The sequence below is a fragment of the Uloborus diversus genome, chromosome 8 (genome assembly GCF_026930045.1).
Source record: "Uloborus diversus isolate 005 chromosome 8, Udiv.v.3.1, whole genome shotgun sequence".
Taxonomy (NCBI): domain Eukaryota; kingdom Metazoa; phylum Arthropoda; class Arachnida; order Araneae; family Uloboridae; genus Uloborus; species Uloborus diversus.
Window position 1 is genome coordinate 82,409,782 of NC_072738.1, and position 14,063 is coordinate 82,423,844.

Consider the following 14,063-nt stretch of genomic DNA (forward strand, 5'->3'; position numbering starts at 1 on the left):
CGATTCCGACTCTTTTATCCCAAAATGAGATTGACTCCGACTCCGACTCCGCTGCTGTGGTTTTAACTGTGAAATAATTATTGTTGATATGATTTGTTTTTATTTTCACGCTAAAGTTTGAATTTAGGTATTTAGTTTTCGGTGAATAAACTCGAAAAATATGCGCAGACGATTTTTTTTTTTTTTTGACAATGAAAATTATTTCTTTAAGTTGACATTTTATTGTTTTTTTTTTTTTATTTTGGTAAGTGCATTAATTCGTTTAAAAAATTATTTTTGGCAACAGGGGAAAAAGAAACGATTTTTTTATATGATGTATTTATTTTAATGAACTTATTATTATTATTTTTTCGTTTTGAAAGCTGTTAAAAAAAATTTTTAATGGAAAGAAGTGTATTAGCTACTTTGTTTAAAAGGTGCTGCTATTTTATTTGTTCGTTGTTTTGAAGAAAAGTAAGGAATATTTTATTCCTAGAAATCAGCTTAAAATATTAAAAAAAATATGTTTGAAAAAATTTGCGATTTTAGCTATTTTTGAGAATATTGATCAGGTACTAGAAAGTAGTGTGGGTATGCGGGAAAGTAGGCTCGTCTAGTTCTAGACGGAACTTCTTGTTGAATCCATTGTTTCTTTCCTTATTTTGCATTTAATTTCTTCAACTTATTTTATTTCGTGTTTCCATAGTAACGTATTTACAAATACTAGAAACGAGATGGATCCAATTTTGTCTTGGAACAAAAATGTCAGATAAGTCAGCCTGTCCTTTTCAAGGGGCTGTACATATAAGGAATGTGACGTAAAAGTCAAGCGGCGTTAGACCAGGTTAGATTCGTTAGATTGGACGGCTGTTTTCCGTATTTTCGTGGGTACAGCTGTCATACATCTTTATTAGTTATACCACCTATTTTCCATTAAACGATGACTATTCTCTCTCTTAAAGGGCGCGTTCCTTCAAACATTTGTGAAAGAAATAAATGCTTTAGTGTTTTCTTGGGAATACAGTGAAATCTTACTACAACGAATACCAATGAAACGAAATATTCTTCAAACAATTTGTGAAAGAAAAAAAGATACAATAGTATTTTTGTACAAATACAGTGAAATCTTTTTACCACGAATACCGGTGCAACGAAATATTCTTCAAACATTTGTGAAAGAAATAAATACATTAGTGTTTTCGTGGAAATACAGTGAAATCTTATTACCACGAAAACCAGTATAATGAAATATTCATATCAATTAAATAAATAAATGTTCAGTACCGATTTAATTTCAATTGCTTCAACTTGAATTCCGTTACAACGAAATGTCTGCTACAATGAATGAAATTTGCGGTCCCTTTAAGTTCGTTGTAACGGAATTTCACAGCAAATGGTTATTTTTTAACACTTTGTATGACTATATTTTAATTGTATTTAATCTATTTGTTGTATGGTGCAGTTCAAAATTACTTCGTGTTAAATCATATGCTTTGTGAATTGAGAGAATGGAAACAGATTATTCACAAAGAAAGTTTCTATAAGGCTAACACTAAACAGAAAGGAAACTTTACATACTTCAATGCGGTAAATAAAAAACATCAATATTTATAAATCTTGATTACAGCACATTTTCTTTGATGACAGTACTTAGAGATTCGTAAGTTTCTTATCTGTTTTATGGTAGAGCAAAACATAGTGACAATTGCACATAAAATACATTGATGCTACATAGAAGACATTTATATAAGTCCCTTCCACTCTCTGAAATTTATTGAAGTCTGGTAAAAAGCGAAGTTTGTTGAAGTGTAAATCTATCATTCCCTTACAACAGTCGATTAAAGAAATCTACTCTTCATTCAGGATACAGTTATCGTGATCGGAATAAAGAGAATCGATAGGAACTACTAGGGAAACGGTTTTTCCGGATACTTTAACTTCGGAATTGATTGGTCCGATACATTTGATTTTGATCCACTGAACCTTTCGCTGGAGAGAAAACTTACTGGAGATAAAACTCAGTTGAAAATAAGTAGGCTAAGTTATACAGAGATGCAATGCTCCGAAAAGAGTTGAATTGCTCCATTAGACGAATATATATTTCATATATTTGTATGCAGGAGAAGTTTTCGATAATAATCGATATTTTGAAAGAGGATTTAACTAGTACTGTGGAGATGTGCATGACGAAAGCAGCTGAAAATAGAAAAAATCTTTCAGCAGTATTTTAAACTAGTACAAACATTTCCAAAATTGTAAATTTTCTTTTAAATCTTGGTCAAAATTTCAGATAACATCTATCTGTATAAAAGACGACAGATGAGAGTTTGCGTGAAAGATTTTTCAGAGTAAAGATGTTAGATAATATGTGCCTCTTGCAGTGAAAGTTGTCGTTACTTATTCATTTTTTAATGAGATTTTACCCTTTTTAGAAAGATTTTCATTACGAAAACTGCTGAAAATGAAAAATGCAAGAAAACAGAAAAGGTTTTACATTTTATTGATTGAAATACTTATTTTTGAAATGACGCATAAGTTTAAAGCGCACATTTAAACGGAAACTCTTGCAATTTTTAATATAGACACTAGCCAGCGTGCCCGGCGTTGCACGGGCAACTTAAAAAATGAAAGAGCTGTTCAATTGATGTTTTTGTATTATTCTGACATCAGTTTCTAAAGCGCTAAGGAGTAAATAATTACGCGTAATGCAAGGTTTGCAAAACACCAGTAGAGCATATTTTTGGCAAAAACCTCTTTAACGTTAATCATATTTATCAATAATACAAGTTATGAGTATTTTCAATTAGCACAAAAGATGAAAATATATGCATTCTCAACTATAATATGTGCTCACTTTAAACTGAATTAAATCTGATAGAATATATCTGAAATATTTATGTACAATTACAATCAGCTTTTTACATAAAATGACACACACTTTTTTATTGATTACGTGAAACTAAAGCAGCAAGACTTATTAAAAAATGACACACACTTTTTTATTGATTACGCGAAACTAAAGCACCAAGACTTATTAAATACCAATAAGCATTAATTTAATATCAAGCCATCAGATTCCAATTAAGCTTTAGTTAAAATCCTTAAAAACAATCTTTTTTGTTCAGCTCTTTCACTTAAAGAAATCCAAACAATCTTAATTTAACGTGTTCTTTTAACGATACAAACTGTATTGCAAAAATCGAAACAGGAAGGAAAAAGAGATTTATTACAATTCGAAAACTCACCCATGTGACGGGAAAAAGTAAAACAAAAGAAACATAATTAGTCGCACATCCTAAATGTACCCAAATATGAGGCCGGTGAATGATAAACTTACACTTCAATCAATAAACATTACTAAAAAAACATTTTTCATACGCTGAAAAGAGTTAAGAACGTTGAATGTGAAAAAATAAGAAAGGACAGACGATAAATATCCGAATAGAGCAACCAATTTTAAACTAATTGAAAATGAAATTCTAGATGGGAACGTTGTTTTAAGATTTGGACAGCAGCCAAAAAAATCTCTTTTGACACAATTATTAGAATTTTATTTGCTCACCCATATGCAAAATGGCAACAGGAAAGAAATAAAAAATCCTGAATAGCGTTATGTTAATTAACGTTTTAATTAATATCTTCGCTAATTAAAGTCGTAAAATTATGAGATTGGGCCTATTGTTTTCTTTGGAAAATTTCGAATTGATCGGTATCTCGTTTGACTCCCGATTCGCAGTGGTTCTCGAGAAGATCGATCTTCAGACAGACAGACAGACAGACGGACGGACGCGAACAGATTTTAATATTATAGTGGATGACATTAAGAGGGCTACCTAAAAAATTAAAAAGTTTCTGTTACTACTATTTTACCAGAAGCTCTAGAGAGCTATTAGGAAAGCGAGAAAAAAAATCATTAGCTATGATAAATTGATAAAAACAGGTAAGATTCTTTGAAATTCGGTTTGATGGTAACTTTTTTTTTTATTAAGAAATGATATTTCCTCGATTAAATATAAAAATTAAGAAGTCTTTATCTTTTTGCATGTCTTTCAATCCGTACAAACTATGTATGCACTTTTTAAACGAAAAGTAAATTTTGAAAAAGGATTGTAGCGAGTGTTTTTTTAAATTGCCGTTTTCACTTTTTTTTCCATCTATACATTATGTAGCTATATTTTTTGAGTGAAAGAAACTGAAATAGCACTCAATTTTTCAATAAAATTTTTATAAAATAAAGTTTTTCAATTGATATAATAGCTTATAGTCCGGGAGCCAGGTACAAATTTGGTCAATCATTTCCTCTTGAACGATAATTGGTGACTGGCATCAGGGAGTGGTATCAAAACGCCTCGTGAAAGTCAGCTGCGTGTCCGTAGGTGGGATGGGCGGCGGTATCCTCCTAAAAATGTAAAAAAATAAATAAATAAATAAATAAAAATAAAAAGTTAGTCATTTCCTCCCGGATGAAACTTTGTCAAATTATTGTTAAGACAATATCTCGAAAGAAAATAAAAATCAGCTGGCGTAACGCGGTGGGTTATGAGTCAGCTGGTAGGTCGAACAAATTAAAAAAAAAAAAAAAAAAAAATTCAATTATTTCCTCTCAGCTAAGATTTTGCCTGACGACAGCTTATATGCAACTATGAATAAATACACAAGTCAGCTGGCTGTACCTCGGTGGAAAAATGGTCAGTGTTGAGTTTTCCTTCGACTTACTGCCAGCTGACTTTATTTATTATTTAGAGAAGTATATTAACAATTAGCTTACAAATTTTCATTTGGGGGGAAGTGACATATGTTAAATTATTTTCGTTATTTCTACAGATTGAAGTAACACACGCTAGCATTGCATGCAATAGTGTTGTACAACCTACTGCCTGCGGGTCACATTTGTCCCGTGAAAAGATTTGGTCCGGCCAGCGGGAAGCTTACAAACCAAATGACAGGCTATATTTGATAATATTTTCATTTTGCATTCTTTAGAGAAAATTAAGCTGAAAAAATGTGAAAAACCACTCTATTGATCGCTTAAATAAGAAAATTTTGTGGGCGTGGATCAGAGGTACCACTGACTAGACCAGAGGGTCCTAACCTTTCAGGATACGCGCCTCTCTCTGAACACTGATGTGAATTCACGCCCCCTCCCCCACGCTACACTAAAACTAAGACTGATTATCATGCGAACAGGTGGATAAGTTTCTGTACAGAAGTTAATATTACAATAGCAAAATGCAGTGATTATAAGCTTTCCTCCACAAACAGCGACGTAGATTCGTCGGATACTTCATGACGAAGGCAGAACAAAATTTCTAACCTGGCAGCATTGTGAAGGCTACGCATATCCTAATCACAGCATTACGACCCGGCCAGGTTTGATTCGTTCCAACCAAAGAGTTCTATAAAAGTGTAGAGACTGAATCTGGCAACAGTTCCATGTTTCAGTGAGGGGAAAACTTAGAGTGGCAAAATATAAAAAATCGTATTGATTTCGAGTCAACTGAAATATTTACCACTCTAATCTTTATTATAAATACTACTCTAATCTCTCTCAAACCGGTCTCCGTGCTTGGTAATGGCGGCCAATAGAAGCAGTATACGAGTCGTTCCACTACCCTACACTGTAAAAAAATTCCGAAACGTTACTGGTTATTTCCGTGGAACGTTTCGTGATTTTAGAGGTTTTCACCTATTTCCCCAAAAAATCAAGTATCTTCGCAAAAAAGTTTCCTGAATTTCTAAAAGATGCACGAATCAGACCTTGCACTGGTGTGAAAAATATTTTTTGCTACCAGTTTAAATATTGACGGAGCGTGTTTATTAAGTGTATCGGCTTTAGATTGCTTATGGCCCGTCCGGATTGACTAAGCTTCCAATGGGAGCAAATAAGTCACTGGATCGCTACAGCTTTGCGAGGCATAAATTGCAGGCAAGGAATATGCGTGGTTCTTGCTTGCAATTTTCGCGTAGCTTGGCCGTCGTTGCTGTAATATTTCTGGAGCTTTCTTGGTAAATCAGGAAGGTTCTAATCAAATAAATTAAACCTATTTAATCTGTTAAGAAGGTTCACGACTGGCTTTAATAGGGGAGATTTCTTAATATTTCAGAAAGGTTACTGACTTTTATCGGAAATCGTTCCTGGTTTTTGCAAGATATGTTACTGGTTGAAATTGGGCACATCAGCTGCCTATTATTTTCCAGGAACGTTTCTGAATCGTTTTTACAGTGTATTATAGAACTCTTTGGTTCCAACTATAGTTCTGTGGTTATCAACATGGGGGCGTAATAGAATTTGAAAGCAAGCGTGAATGTTTAAAAAAGCAAAATAAAAAAGGAAAGCATTTTGAGCATACCCTGAAAATATTTTTGACACTATTATCTGTTTTTGAGATTTTTAGAACAGTTTTATAACACTAGGGGGCTCCACCCCTTGCTCGCTTCGCTCACCAGCTCCCGTTTGACACTTGCGGTGGTTCAATGACGCCTGCGGCGGGTGACATTAGATATCTTAATACTTCTCAGTGTGTCAGGACATCCTCAGGAGTAAATTTCTAGCCTCTTAAGGTTTACAGGGTTGAGACAGGAACAAACCGCCTTCCCCTGCATGTTCTGTATCCAACTGGAACCAAGTATTGACTTGGTTCCAGTCCAGAGGAGATAGGATTGCAACACACACATAGAAAGATGCGCATAGGTTTAATACTACAGTATATGAATCTAGATTTTCAGTGTTAGCATACGTTAAGTCATAATATAGAGCAAGACATTGGAAGTCACCTCAGGTGTTACGATCTAATACTTAAGAACTTTCTCAGGACAAACAGTGGCAACCCTCCCATTAAGTATCGACTGTAAATGCCAATTACACCGGACCCTAGATTACTTCAAATTATCTTGTTTAGTTTTTTATTCTTATATTGCTTCTTTTATAGTAATATGCGCAAAATTAAATTGTGTGCTGTAATATTAAATTATGTGCACAAACTTATCCGCATGTTCGTTTAATAATCAGAGTTAGTTTCTAATTCCGATTATGGTAGTGTACGGAGGGAGCGAGGGGTGCGTGAATTTACATCAGTGTTCAGAGGAGGGCGCGTAACCTGAAAAGTTGGGACTCCCTGTTCTAATCAATGGTGCCCCTCGTCCTCGCCATACGCCCACGAAATTTTCTTATTTAAGCAAACAATAGTGCGGTTTTTAGATTTTTTGTTCTTAATTTTCTTTTAAGAATGCAAAAATAAAAAATAATATTAATTAAATGCCGGTTAATTGGTTTGTAAGATTCTCGCTGGCCGGACCAAATCCATTCACGGGTAGAATATGGACCGCCAGCAGAAGGTTGTGTAACACTATTACATGCTATGCTATCGTGTGTTACTTCAATCTATAGAAATAACGAAAATAATTTAACATATGTCACTTCTTCCCAGATGAAAATTTGAAAGCTAATTGTTAATATACTCCTCTAAATATTAAATAAAGTCAGCTGGCAGTAAGTCGAGGGAAAACTTCCTTCGAAACATTGTCTTGACTATAATTGGTCAAAGTTTCAACCGAGAGGAAATAACTGACTTTTAATTCTTTTACTTTTTTTACATGTTCGACCTACCAGTTGATTCATAACGCACCACGTTACGCCAGCTGACTTTTTATTTTCCTTCGAGATATTGTCTTAACTATAATTTGACAACGTTGCAGCCGGGAGGAAATGACTGATTTTTTAATTTTTCGTTTTTACATGATTGGGAGGCTACCGCCGCCCATCCCACCCACGGACACGCAGCTGACTTTCACGAGGCGTTTTGATACCAATCCCTGATGCCTCTCACCAATTGTCGTTCGAGAGGAAATGATTGACGTAAATTTTACCTGACTCCCGGAGTATTAGCAATAAAAATTATCTTTGAGTGTTTACACGTAAAATATTTTTTTTTTTACCTAGAAAAAATTTGTAAGTTTTAAAGAATTCGGGCTAAATGAAAAAAAAAGAGGAAAAAATACGAATGCGTATTTAAAAACCTCATTAATTCATTAAATTCAAACATTTCCAAATCTTTAGAACAAATGATCAATCTCTGTCTCATTATAGTTTCGCATTCTTTAATGCTTTCATTCAAATTTTATGCGTGGCAACAAGCAAGTTGGAGCCGTGGAATTCTCGATGACAATTGGGACATCCAAAGAGATTAATCACAAAATCAATGAAATCGCTGAACTTTGTGGTCTTGAGATGCGGTAAAATCAAGGCAGCGTAAAATGAATAATGATGGCATTTGTTTTGTTTTGGAGCAATGGGTATGGAGATAAAGGTGAAATTCTTGTGTTACATAGTCGCCATTTTGTGAAAGTCAGACGAGAATCCAATGAAATTTCCATGAAAAATGGGAGACGCGAAAACATTTGCATTGATCTAAGAAATGAACTGATGAAATGAATCAACAAAATACTCATTACACCGGCACCCTTGTGCGAATTAGTGGAATCAAGTTACGAATTTTTTTTTTTTAAAGGTTGTTCAGTCTTTGTTTATAACAGCTGTTTAACCTACCATTAGATTAAGCGCTATAACCTCACGTTTTTTTTTTTTTTTTTTTGTCACAAATATTGTTTTTTGTTTAAGTGTTATAAATTTCTACATATTTTTGCTGCTTTTTCTCAATCCGGCCACCTTTTATATTTTTTTCAGCCATGGGTATTTCTCCACGGAATAGGCAGGCCATTGTGATATTGAGTGAAAATCTGATTGAACAACAAAAGAAAAAAATGATTTGTGCTTTGCTAGAAATATGATTTAGAGACCAAGAATTCAAAGAAAAGTGCAAAATTCTAGTTGACTCTACACTGTTAAAGCAATTCAGAAACGTTTCTGCGAAATAATAGGCAGCTGATGTGCCCAATTTCCGCCAGTAATAAAGGGTGTCCCAAAATTAACGCAAGATTTGAATTTGCAGCCATTTTTGCAATAAATGGTTGGCAACCCTGAAAAAAGAACATTTTGACAGCTGAGAGTTTAGGGTAATCAAAAATGGAGCGTTATACGATACAATAACGCGCTTTCATTATTGAACAATTGTTTCAAAAATAATGAACGTTGAGGCTGGTCAAGCAGTTACTGTTATTGGCGCTCGGTATCGTAACACGGTAATGCACGGATGGTTGTGGGCTTGTTGACATAGACCTTTGAATTCAAATAACCCCATAAGAAGAAATTTAAAAATGTTAAATCACACGATCTAGGGTGCCCATTCTGATCACCGAAATGAGAGAGTACGCGACTAGGAAATGCCTTATGCAGTAATTGAAATGTTTCACTCTCTCTAGCTGTATGGTACAATAACACCCCATTTTTACTAACCCTAAACTCTCAACTGTCAAATTGTTCTTTTTTCATGGCTGCCAACAATTTATGGAAAAATGGTGGCAAATTCAAATCCTGCGTTAATTTTGGGACACCCTTTATGTCTCGCAAAAGCCAGGAGTTTTCCGTAACCTTCTTGAACTTTTCCAGAAAAATCCAGAAATCTTCCCGCTTAAGCCAGTTGTGTTTCAGGACTTCGGAGTAATCTTAGGCAGAGATAGTGTAACAGCTCCATAAGCTGTATTACAATCATGACCAAAGCTATGCCAGAATTGCATGTAGTATTGCAACTGCTACGTATCCTAAAAACTTATTCGCTCCCTTTGGGATCTTAATCAGTCAGGACGAGCCGTACTTGAAGTAATGTCGACACACCTTATCAACACGCTCAGTTAATTTTTACACTGGGAGCTAAAAATATGATTTACAAGGGAGAGAAGATGCATTTGTGTAACTTGTAGCAATTCAGGAAACTTTTTGACAGTGATACTTGATATTTCCAAGAAGTGGATAAAAACCATCGAAATCCCGAAACATTACACGGAAATACTCAGTAACGTTTTGGAATTTTTTTGCAGTGTATGCTCAGTAGAGTGAAAATTATTCTGGACAAAAAGAGGAGGCATACTAAGTGGTGATTTGATTTTATAATTAAATGAGTAAAATAAAGGTGATTTTGTAGAAAAAGTTGGCTTGATTCCATTAATTCGCACGTTTGTGTTGCGTCACTTTTTTGTCTCATCCGTTTATTTTAAGCGAGGAGGTTGAGGGTGGATTGAAAAAGGAGAAAGGAGGATTATGAAAAAGTTATCATAACAATATAATTTTATTCTGATCACAATAAGAAGTGGAAAGCCATATATTACATTTACCGTCTGACCATGCTTCTCTTGGAAAATTGGCAAGCGGCCAGTCAAGAAGATTTTATCTGAATTAATTAGCAGAGGAAAATTAAAAGCTGTGAGATGATTTGATGCGCATAATTCGTTCATATTTATGTGACTGCTTAATTTAGAGATAAACGCAAATATATAAAGGCATACTAACATTTCCTATTCTTTAAAAAAATACATATAGTGTTGAATGATGTAGCGAAATGACTGACGACGTTTAACTAGGGAGAACTCGCGGTACTTTTCGTCACACGAACGCTCGCGGGGGCTCCGTACCTTCGGAGTGATTATTTCAGTAAATTAAGTTTGCAAAATAGAAAAAAAAATGTGTTTTCAACACTGAATTATAAATAGATAAACAGCCTCTAACATATGTTTTAAAAAGTAAGGTTTAAGAAAGTTTTATGATACATGAATCTAAATCTTCTAAAAATTACTGATGATCGCTTTACTGTTCTGTGTCAACTTCTTCTTCATCATCTTCATTAAGGAAGTTCTCATCAGTTGAAACCACAACCAACAAGGTCTGCAACCTCTTCATTTCATCTTTGTAGCTTAAATAGCGATGCATTTCACAACCTCTTCCTTTACATTCAATCTGAAATGAAGAGTGTGAGCGCTCGCTCCGGGTCTCTGAGGCCCGAACTTGAATTTTCTAGGGAAAAGGGGGAATGTACATTCCTGAAAAGCATGTGGTCAGTATGTAGGTCACCTAGAACGCAGCTACTGCGGATCTCATTCATTTCCGTTGAAGGGGTGATTTTTGGCAGCGTAGTTTTGTATTAACCGGGACTGAGAGACCCGATGCGAGTTCTCCCGGGTTAAGTTTCGTATTGAACGGACACTTAATTAGACGAATTAAGTATCGTATTGTTTCGAATACGGTGAATATACGTTGTAAAAAAATTACGAAGCTTCACTGATTATTTCCCGGCAGCGTTCCAGGATTTTACTGATTTCCAAACGTTTAACGTGAAAAACAAGTAGGAGAATGTGGGGCAAAGTAAAATGGTTGAGATCACTTACTTTTTTCAGCATGAACAAATCGGAAATTCGTTTTGAAAATAATGGTAAATAAAGAAGGAACATTATATTTTATAATAAATCTCGCACTGAAACATTATTTCTTATTCTTGACACTAAATTTGCACCTCTAAAAAAAGGTAGAAATTTTTCCCTTAATTTTTTCATGGGGCAAAGTAAAAAATTAATTCTTCCTCTAACGAAATTTTTGCTATTCGATTTTTAAAAATATTTTTGAAAGAAGAAATGATTAAATAAAGAATGAAAGAAGAAATTAAAATAAAATGAAACAATAAACGAATAAATAAATATATAAATAAGTTAATACATGAGAAAAATTACTTGAATGAATAAAATAGTGAATGAATGAACAAATAAGAGAATTTTTAAATGAAAGAATGTGAATGGAGCAACTAATTCACTAATACGTAAATGATTTTATAAAAGGTTGAATAAGTAAATGAAATGGACTATATTTCACTCTGCCCCATTCACTTTGTCCCGTATGAACTTTGAAACACAGCATTTGAAATACAAATAAGCTTAATATTAAGCAAATAAATACTGAAACGCATATTAGTAGGTCTTAATTATTACTTAAAATATTAATAACAATTACTTTATAACTTAAAAAAACAAAAATAATTTTTGGCTTATAACTAAATGTTACAATATGAGTATCACTTTTTGAAAATTGCTTGTATTATCATATTCTTTGATTTTCAGAGGTAATTTTTTTCTTGACTGGAATAGAATATATGTGTTATTATATAGTTAAAATATTACGAGACAGGTGGCACCAAAAGCAGAGTAAATATTTGGACATTTCACTTTGTCCCGCTATTCCACTCTGCCCCATATTCCCCTACATACACATTCTCTAGAAGTAAAAATTTATCGATATGATTTCTACTTCTACCTTTGCCACTTATTCTTTTAGTTTTTATGCTGATGAATAAAATGCATTTTTCAATTGATGAATTCAAAACTAGTAAAATATTTTTTAAAGCTTAGTATTTCGTTTCAGACAATTAGAAACACTAGCGTTAAACAGGAATCTTGTAGAAATTCATTTTTACAAAAAATCAGTATTTCCGTTCAGTTGTTGCTACACCAAATTTTACTTTCGGACAAAACATGGTCAAAAGCTTAATACTGAATATTAAATAACGTCGGAAATGCATGGTACAGCAGTTTTTAAAAGACAGTGTGATGAAAAGAAAAGACTTTGTTTAAGCATTAAAAATATGTCGAAATTTATAACACTTAAACAAAGCAGAATATTTATGAAAAAAAGAGGTCATAACACCTAATCATCTGGTAGCCTAAACAGCTGTTATAAACAAAGATTAAACAATCTAAAAATTCGAAAATTAAAAATTCTCAACTTGATTCCATTGATTCGCACCTTTAACAATCAGTCTTGTAACTCCTCTTCATATAAGTGGAAGATTTCAGCAATGTACTCTTCTGTAATTTTTCTCTCTATCAACGAATTATGAATAGATACAAGTAGTTTAAAGGGGAATTAAGGTCCAAAAAAACAGACATCTCTTTCGGTAAAACAAATGATATGATTGGTATTCGTACTCACCGATTTAAGTATTTCCTATGTTTAATTCTACACTGTAAAACAATTCAGAAACGATCCTGGAAATTAATGAATAGCTGATGTGCCCAATTTCTGCCAGTAACACAACCTGCAAGAAAAGGGAACGTTTTCCGCTAAAAGTCAAAACCTTGCTGAAATTATCCTAGAAACTTTCGGATAATTGAGAACTTTCGCCTGTTAAAGCCAGCCATCTCTAGGGAACCTTTAAGAAAAATTTAGTAGGTTTAATGTAATTACCTAGAATCTTTTTCATTTCCCAAGAAAGTACCAGAAGAAATAATGCAACCATTAGCAAATCTAAGACAGAATCGCCAGTAAGAACCCCTTACCTACAGCTAAGAAATGACTTAATCGCTCCCACTGGGAGCTTAGTCGATCTGGAATCATAGCTACATTAAAGCCGATGCACTTAATAAACACGCTGTGTCAATCTTGAAACCGGTAGCTAAAACTTTCACAGCAGTGAAATGTCTGCATTCGTGCAACTTGTAGAAATTCAGGAAACTTTTTCGCAAAGAATCTTGATTTTTCGTGGAAATAAATGAAAACCTGTGAAATCCTGAAACGATCCACAGAAAAAAAAATCAGTGAAGTTTCGGAACTTTTTTGCATTGTATTATGCTTGATTCATAATAAATGCTAAGTATTGAAACTGAAAATGTACGCATTTCACTTTTAAGAGATATTTCAAGTATTGTCAAAAAAATCTACGTATGTAAAAGGATTTACTTTCACTTCGTTGAATTTTTATCAAAATAAACAATGTAAGAGGTTTTAGTATTCACTTATCAAGGAACACATCGCAATTTTATCTCTAGCACTGGGAATTTCTATAAAATGTATCGATAGAAAGTTTTTCATACTCTGAAAACTCTTGGGGATTTGCGTTTGCATTGACGGCATTCATTTCGTTTATCACCTCAGCTATCACAAAAGAGATTCTAAATGGGCTACTGGGAATATTCTATTCTTGTTATTGATACTTCTTTCTTTAAGAATTCTAACAGTTTTTATCAAAAAAGATGATCAGTTTAGAAATACTCATCGTATAGAATCTCCATGTATCTTGGTAGAAGATCAGTTTACGTCTTTCTGATAATGCAAGGAGTTTTAAGAAGATATTAAAATGTAATACAGTCTTAAGAAATAAGATGCGAATGCTAGTTTAAGAACGTGTTTTATTTTTAAATAATAGTGACGG

At 33.6% G+C, this 14,063-nt stretch overlaps 1 long non-coding RNA gene across 1 annotated transcript in view; it reads right to left on the minus strand.

The window, feature by feature from the left end:
* Positions 1 to 4,187: 4,187 nt before the first annotated feature.
* Positions 4,188 to 14,063, minus strand: part of LOC129228209 (uncharacterized) — a 131,019-nt gene continuing 121,143 nt past the window's right edge. The window contains exon 3 of the long non-coding RNA XR_008580902.1: positions 4,188 to 4,378. This is a non-coding gene — a long non-coding RNA (uncharacterized LOC129228209). The remainder of the gene's footprint in view (positions 4,379 to 14,063) is intronic.